The sequence below is a fragment of the Chaetura pelagica genome, unplaced genomic scaffold (assembly GCF_000747805.2).
Source record: "Chaetura pelagica isolate M959 unplaced genomic scaffold, ChaPel_1.0 scaffold21, whole genome shotgun sequence".
NCBI lineage: Eukaryota > Metazoa > Chordata > Aves > Apodiformes > Apodidae > Chaetura > Chaetura pelagica.
Window position 1 is genome coordinate 4309367 of NW_009952251.1, and position 9276 is coordinate 4318642.

Here is a 9276-nt window from a genome sequence, read left to right on the forward strand (position 1 = left end):
GACCTGAGTCAAACTGTGACAACAATTTAATTGGCACCCAATGTGGGGCTCGAACCCACGACCCTGGGATTAAGGGTCCCATGCTCTACCAACTGAGCTAATTTTTTGAAAAATTATTTCAAAGAGGACATGAGAGTCTGGGACAGCCAGTACTAAAATACTGTTGAATTCTACCTGGTGAGAACCATTGTCACAGTTGTTGGTATCAGTTTGAATCTTTGTGGCTAGGAACGAACAAATCATTTGGGAGGGGATATTACTTGAATTCTTGCTAATTATTGCTCAAAAGGTTCTGCAATGATAAGTGATTTTTTTCCTCTGCTTTCCTTCCCAACCTTTTCTAATGTCTTTTAGTTTCATATCTTTACCCTTTTCCACATCACATCAGAAGCAAAACTCTATTATACCCTTAGAACATCTGTTCTTGTATTATTTTTACCTTGACTATACGATCACAATTACCATCTAAAATTATTATATTATCCTGAATATGTTGAAAAATATCATAAAAATCTTCTAAAATATAATGCTAGATTTACAGGCATACTTTAGTGTTTCGGTTTAAAAATATTTTATGTATCATAGTAGCCTGAGTGGATCTAAAGTCTGTTTAGCCAGTTACTTCTACATTCTCTTTGTAGGTTAGTATTGAAATCATACAGAGAAACAGCAGCACTTTACAATTTCTCCCATTCTTTATGGAAGAAATCCTACCTGCAGGAGAGAAGGCAATGGCTGAGGTAGCCCAAAGCCTTGTGAAATCAAGGGATTTAACAGATATTTGTTAGAGGATGCAGGCTTTGGTAATTAGTGATGAAGCCACACCTACTTAAATATCACTTCTGCTGCCTTGACATCTTAGCCACAACTCTGGATCTAGCTTCAAGCTACCTGTGACAACTAGTCCCATTCTTTACAGGGCTAGCTTTACCATTTAAAGAGGCCATAGCCAAATGCAGAAATAGGAACTAAAACTGTTTGTAAACTGGTTGGTAATTGATATTTCCTCGTTCTCCAAACTATTTGATCTTAGGCTTGTTAGACCTCCATTGGAGAAAGCCAAAGGGGGAAAAATACCTCAGACTTTTTTGCTTCCCATGATTTTGCCTTACCTCCTTCAAATTATACTGGCAACCTGTGCAGAATGTGGTTATTTTTCTTAATAATTTTTTTCCCTTCATCCACAACCACACAGATAAATGCTTGGTCCTAAATAATGGATTTTTATTTTGATAGCGGTTGTCATAAAAACAAAAAGCTGGAGTGTTACATTAAAAGACACAACTGAAGAATTAACAGTGACCTGGACTTTAAAACACATGAATGTTGCTTAGTTTGTGTGGAAACTTTTCAGACCTTTCCAACACCATCCATAAATCCTGACATCTCAGCTTGACTATGCCAAAATGAAACTGCTTCTTAATTCACCTTACCATGTAATTTCTTTTTCCTGAAATCCAATCATTTTCAGGTTTACAGTTGGCAAAATATCTGTGTAACATCTGAGATACTACAAGCATTTCTATATAGCAATTTTCTCAGGGTTGTAGATGACAATGTTAGTCCTAACCTACCAGAACTGAGATGCAAGTTCAAAGAATTAATTTCATAGTAATTTTAGATCAATGTTTTTAATTCTGAACCTCATCTGCAGATATGCTCTCTACCTTAAATAATAACAGTTAAGGGGGATATAATGAATGCAAACCACTAGCACAAATGCAAAATAAAACCAAACCATCTGCATTTGGTTGGATTATTTCTTCAGTTGAATATAATAGAGAAATTTCAATGAACTGAGGCTCCCGTTGCTAATGGAAAAGTTGAAAGAGATTATTTCTGCTAAATGCCAGGATACTCAGTAAAAACAGAACATCTTTTGGATTTACATTGCAAAGCAAGAAATTATGAGGACTGTTTCTACAATGGAGCTTACCACACCAGAAATATCAATTTTTTTACTATGAAGGCCTAAGCACCTGATGAAATGTTGATGCCATCCTGATTCATTAGGGCTGAGTACAGTAAAGTCTCTTCCCTTACCTCTGTGTATCAGAACTTGTTGCTTTTTACGTATCAAGAGGGGAAAGGGCTAATGGAGATCCTGTACTTGTTAATTCCCAGTTGTTCTGCTTTTTATCTGAATGAATTCCATGTCACCAACTTCAATCTCTACATGTCCAAATAAATTGAATCAAAGATAGTTGCAGGACAAAGAGGAAACAGAAATTCAGTTGAATCCGAAGCTTTGTACATGAAATATCAAATGAAAAAGCATTGTTTTAGGAGCACTGTAGATCTTGTTTAGTCAAATTGAGATAAAAGACGTGTTGTAATATCTATCAATCTGATCTTATTTAATCTAAACAAATTTAGGAATAAATATGATACTAAGGAAAGAAAAGGACATCTGCATTGATTATAAATCTCCAGGAAGCATTGATTTAGAAAAGTATGTAATTTTCTGTCATCATATTCAGGGATAAAGGTCTGAACCCTTCTCTGTAAATCATTGTATGTATCTTTCTTTATGAATTGCAATTGTTTGCTTAAAAACAGGTGGTGGTCTGGGAATTCCAGAATGTGGAATGTGGATCTAAAAAAAAAATATTTTCTTTGTACAGATAAACTACGCTAGTTTATATGAAAGGCACTCTCTTTATTCTAGTTTCATGAATAAGAATATCACATGGTTGCTGTGGGTTTGTGCAGATGTACTGTTTAGTAATAGAGCTGTTAGGGCTTCACTCGCTCAAAATTAAGATAACGGGGGTAGAAAACATGGAATGTTCCTTTTTTTGTCCCCGGCAGGTCTCTTTATTTCAAGATACCTGCTTCTTGACATATGAAGATTGGTAGATTTAGCATGTCTGTGTTCCAGGATTGTGAAACAAATGTTTCCTTGTCAATAACAATAAACCAGTAAGGTTCTCTGCCAGCTCCTGTACCAAACCTGTGACAATGACGTCTCCTCCCCAAATAAACAATATGCTGGTCTATGAATAATGTAATAAAACCCACAATCCAAACCACAATACCTATTTTCTTTATCTTAGGGACTTGAGCTGCATTTCGGAACATATTTTGGAATTTATGGTACTGGAATTAGAGCTGTCATCCTTTAAATGTTTGCAGATCTTGCAGAGTTGATGGATTGCTAAAGTGTTTGCATATAATGAATATGAGATGACAAAAATCGTGTAGAGCATTTCCAATTGTAGGCTGATTTTCCTGCTTCTATCTTTCCACCTTCCCCTTCTTTGTCTTTCTGCGAAGAACAAAAGTTAAATGTCTGTACGTATGTGTGTGTATATATATATATAAAGACAGCTAAAATGTCCAGGTTATGATTCAGAATGGAAGAGAATATTAACTGTTAGGTCTTTTAAAATATATTCCAGGTGAAGAATTCTACTTCAATGGCATGTAACATTTTCTACCTTGTATGTAATAGAAGAAACGGCACAGTAGTCAACAAACTTCCCATTTTCTCTTGACAGACTGTTAGTCAATAACAAGTTTGTTTTATGTGTTTGCTTCCTAGTTGAAGACTCGGTTAATTGCACAATATAGTTAAAAAGAAAATTAACATTAAGTTTTAGATTATGACATGCTAAAGCAGCATTATACAGTATGCCTTAGTAACTTTCATGCTTTTAGCATGGCATGGTTTGCAGTAGCATCCCTGCCTCTGTGTGAAAAAAATTGGCCTGTCAGATTATTTCAATCCCTGTGAATAAATACAGAAATTGTAAGTTATCAGTTTCCTTTTTTCTATAAGTCCCCAGTTTCTGGTTCGCCTGCTTCTATCTTTCCACCTTCCCCTTCTTTGTCTTTCTGCGAAGAACAAAAGTTAAATGTCTGTACGTATGTGTGTGTATATATATATATAAAGACAGCTAAAATGTCCAGGTTATGATTCAGAATGGAAGAGAATATTAACTGTTAGGTCTTTTAAAATATATTCCAGGTGAAGAATTCTACTTCAATGGCATGTAACATTTTCTACCTTGTATGTAATAGAAGAAACGGCACAGTAGTCAACAAACTTCCCATTTTCTCTTGACAGACTGTTAGTCAATAACAAGTTTGTTTTATGTGTTTGCTTCCTAGTTGAAGACTCGGTTAATTGCACAATATAGTTAAAAAGAAAATTAACATTAAGTTTTAGATTATGACATGCTAAAGCAGCATTATACAGTATGCCTTAGTAACTTTCATGCTTTTAGCATGGCATGGTTTGCAGTAGCATCCCTGCCTCTGTGTGAAAAAAATTGGCCTGTCAGATTATTTCAATCCCTGTGAATAAATACAGAAATTGTAAGTTATCAGTTTCCTTTTTTCTATAAGTCCCCAGTTTCTGGTTCGTCAGGTTTTTTGTGATGTTCAGCAGCAGTCCACTGGCAGGAATGGCACTAGTGTTCCTCAGCAATGTTTCTGGTTTTTACTGCTGCATTGTGATTTGCTTCCATATGATAACAAATACTCTTACATCAGTTTCAAAGCCGAGTTAGAGGGATCTTGATCAAATCTGTATCTGATTTATAGATCACCACCTCAGGAAATTCTGTCTGGAAAGCTGTTTGATGGACAACATTTCAACATCAGACAGACATAAGCATATGCATCAGACAAGTATAGAGATGACTGCTCATAATGTGTCTTTCTGCTTAAAGAGCTTTTTCTGAACTAAATAATCTACAAGAGTGTTGCTTCAATTTCTGTCTACATTAGACTTTCTGTGCATAAGTTACTTGCAATATAATGAGGATATCTGGTAATTTTAGAACTTACACGATAGTGAACATACTTATATCGATTCCAAATGGTGCTTGTTGCAAGCCCTCAAGCGTGTTAAATGTGTTTCTGACATGTCATAACACAGCTGCCCTCAAGAGCTCTGACAATCTGAGAATTTCAGTAGCTCATGTGATAAGAACCTTTATTTTGAAGAGTGCTTCAGTATCAGCAGTGTTCAAAATCACTCATCCTTAGCTGAGTGACAGCATTGTACTAGCAGCATATAAATAGGCACAGCACAGGCTCAAACCATTATGAATATAAGCATGGTGTGAATGTTTGAGTTTGGAGGATATCAGCAATGTGACACCTCAGAGAGGAGGGGCAAACATGCTACGTATGTTTGTTATTCCCCAACTATTGAGCACATGGGTTTTTCAAGTGTCTGCTAGAACGTATTTTCTGCTGACTTATAACTGCTGTCACCTAACATTAACTAGCAAGATCTAGTCAACAGATATCATACTGAAGAGGGCTAGAAATAAATTTATGCCAGTTATATCAGAGGAATTCCTTGTATATATATCACACTTATCTTTTAGCCAAGCCAGGCTGCCATGGAAGAAAAGCAATAGAGGTCAAGGCCTCTTTTTTTGGCTACCTTTTTCCTTTTATTTCTGCTTTCTTCTGTCCTTTTGTCTCACTACAAATCAATATGGAATGAGATTGGTTTGCTGGACAGCAGGCTGGTACCTGATGAAAACAAATTGAGTGAAAGCAGAAAGCAAAAAATAGAGTGCAATTTCTTACATGGTGAAAATAATTCAACTATGTTAGCTGTGCCATTAGACCTCCTCAAAGGAAAGAGCTGAAAAAGTCATCAAGGCTATCAGTATCCATCATGTTACTCACAGGAATATGTAGGGTTATTTTTAAAAACAAATAATGTAGAAAATGTTTTTTTTTCCTTTGACTACATTAAACAAATGTGTACAGTCATTAGTGGTGGAGAAGCACTTACTACATTCAGCTGCTACATTAAGAGTTGTCATATTCATGTCATAAATACAGCACCCACCTACTCAGCCCTTGAATACCCACAAGCCCACTTTTCAATGACTCAAGATATGCTCTATATGCACAACTACACTGAAGTTAGGGTTATCGTGTCCCACAATAATTCATATTAAAGAGGTATATCATAAAAAGATAAAGGGGTCTGTGATGTGTATTGTTTTCTGCAGTATTTCCAAGCCTGAGGGATAAGTTAATGTGAACTGCACAGAATCTTCACATTTTGCAGATGAGCTAGTGAAGACAAAAATGAGAGCATCCCATATGAGACTGAGAAAAATTATGGAAGGCCATGCTGATTGGCAAAATAAATGGTGCGAGTTTGCACTGTTATAAACTCTTCTTTTCTTTGCAGCATCTCTTTCTTTGCTGGCAATGAAGTATGTCTTTTCTGAGTAGCAACAGTTTAATGCTTCCATAGCAAAAAGGTACCATTGTAGGACCTAGTTTGACTTCCACATTATCACAGGCCATTTACGTTTCAGCTGGCTATTTTGATAGCTTCTTTAAAAGTATACTCTTAATCTTATCTCAAGCCTATACTGTTTGTTGAAGTAATTTAACTTTGGAGACAGGTGATGTTCTTTAAAGTGTTTGCAACAGGTGCTGTGTAAAGCAAGCTGCTGAGCTGGATGTCAAGCCTTGATATCCCTAAATACTAGTAGGTAAGCTGGGTCCCAAGCAGAAGATAAGCATTCTAATGTTCATGTATTATTCAAAGCATTTAGAATAAGTATGAACATTCATAGTTAGCAGCTTCTCACAAAGGAATTTCCTATCTTATGAGCTGGAGGTAATTTAATCAATTTAGAGGCGATTTATACATCACTTAGGGTGATTTAAACAGAAGTCTCCACAGCTCTCCCACAGCTTTCTGAAACATATAAAGTGTTTAACCTCTGAGGCCATTTGTAAAGAAAAAATAATTTCTTATGTTCAATAAACAAAAATTCATTTGTTCAGTGTTTATAAAAAGTAATCCTAATTTCACAGAACAATAGCAGTAAAATCAGAACAATATGCCCCTATTTACAATGGAATGTTTATAAATCCTTTCCCTGCTAAGTCATATTTGATGAGATTTTTAGCTGTTTCACCAGCACTTGCAGAATGCAGCCTTCTCAGAAAGTGAGTGACTTGCTCCTAATTCAATAAGCTGTTCAACCATAGAGCATTGACAACTGCCTTTGTGAAATCCAGTATGAATTGTCTTGTGAAAGTCAATTAGAATTCAGTATTTGGTTAGAGATTCTTATGCACACAACATCCAGACACCTAGTCAGTCAGAGTTTCTCCACATGGATGTATGTAGATTTATTTTACCTGTAATTTATTTATTTGCCCTGACACTGAATGAAATCCTTGCAATGTTTAATCCATTGCCCTTCAGCACTAGAGGTAGTTTATTCAGCCTTCTGCTGCCATTTTTTATCAGCACACTGAATTCCTCTTGTAGATAATTGTATTACAATATGCAGCAAATCCACAGTGGCAGGAGTAGTCTAAACCCAGCTCAGTACTTCTATTTTCCTTCTTACTGAGCAATGAAGGATTGATTTCTCCACCCTTCATTACCACCAGTCCTTCGAAGCCAGCTACAGCTGTTCCGTGTCAAAGTGGCTGGAGGCTTTTATGGGCACATAACAATCATGCACGCTGGCACAGGTTCCATCAGTGCAAACATAAAGTGTATGGGGATTTTTGTTGTGTGATAAGTAATTTACCATTGCAGACACAATGTGGGCCACAAAGATTTTCCTAGATAAGGGGGGGGAAATAAATTGATTGGAACATTTAGTTATGAAGACACCAGAAAATTAAAAATAAACTAACAACAAACCAAATTTATTCCAAGTATGCCTTTTCAGGATTTCTGCTTGAGAAGATGTGACACTGTATGTTTTCAGGCTATTCAAGCCTTGTTTAGTTCTCTAAACTGCCCTGTAACACACTGCTGTTTCCCTACTCTTTCTATTTCTTCATTCCCATTTTTCCCTTTAGCGTGGCAGATGGATTTACACCATGCTTTGCAGGCATCACTGTCAGTAACAGAAACGTAGCCCTTTTTACCACTGTTATAAACCAAAATCAGCTGGATATTTCTGAATGCACAGCTCTGTGTCATGGAGCAGTGAGGGCAGCTCCATGGCCACGGCTGCCCCAGCTGTGGGACATCTAGGGACAGCCGTGGGACCTGGGGGACATCTAGGGACAGGGATGAGACCTGATCATATTGTCAGACCCACTGATTAGTGACCCTGGAACAAGACTTTTTCCAGGGCCAGAGATGTACTTCTGAAAGAACACCACAGCAATATGTTGCCTAAATATAGGGTTACTAACTTCAGTAATATATTAATAATGTTTTTGAAAATCCATCTATCTTCCTATCTTCCCTGCCTCCTTTTGAGTCTGGCTGAGAATGTGGTTTGAAATTCTCTCTTAGGTATTATAATAAGATCTGAATACATGATATCTACCTGCAGAATTTTGAATTATGTTCTCTTGATACAGAGCCTGATTTCATGTATACTCTATTATGGTGCAAAAACTCTTCATTTTTACTGTGCAGATTATTCAGGTCAATATCTCTTTTAATTTGCTCTAGCATTCTTCACATAGAAAAATTTTTCTTGTGTCTTTGATTTACCTCTGCAAACCTCAATATGCAACTTCAGGTTGCTGAATTTATCGCATTTCTCCTTCATTTTCTTATCAGAATATATCAGAATTACAAGGATATACCCTAAAGAATCCAAGAACTCCATGCAACATAAATGGTACAGCCCAGTCTACTTTCCATTTCACTGTTACCAAAACCACTGGGTACTTTAAAAAGTGCAGCTCTGCTTGGCAACATTACAAATAGATGGGCATATTTCTGGCCAGTATATTCTTGCTCTCAGGGCAGCAATATTGTGCTTTGTTGAACTAACAATAATTTTATTAACTTGGCAGCACTAAAGTGTCAGTTTATTACTGTCTTTCACAGTGGAAATTGAAAAATCTAATGCAGACAGTGAAGAAATCTGCATATGTGTACAATGCATGCATCTGATTGTGTCTGTTGTCTTGTAACTACACCACCTCCATAAAAATGCAACAGATAAATTTGATGGTGGTAGTCAAAAATGTTTATCTAGCTCATCAAGGATCTTCATGGGGAATTTGGCTTCCTTTTTATTATTTATACTTTTATTATATATATATATATATGTATATATATATATATATCAAATCTTCTCTAAGTGTTTTGGAACACATACCAATCTTATAGATATATATATATATATGTATATATATATATATATAAAATCTTCTCTAAGTGTTTTGGAACACATACCAATTTTATAGATAAAAATCTTTTTGGTAGCAAGCTGCCCCGAGGCAGAATTTCAATTATAGCAAACATTTGTGTTTGTAAGATGCTTAGGTGCTCTGTGTCTTGTGGCAAGAAATAGT

General features: G+C 36.1%; 1 non-coding gene across 1 annotated transcript; it reads right to left on the bottom strand.

Moving 5' to 3' along the window:
* Positions 1-34: 34 nt before the first annotated feature.
* TRNAK-CUU lies at positions 35-107 on the bottom strand. The gene has a single exon. It is a non-coding gene; the product is annotated as a tRNA-Lys (tRNA).
* Positions 108-9276: the final 9169 nt, after the last annotated feature.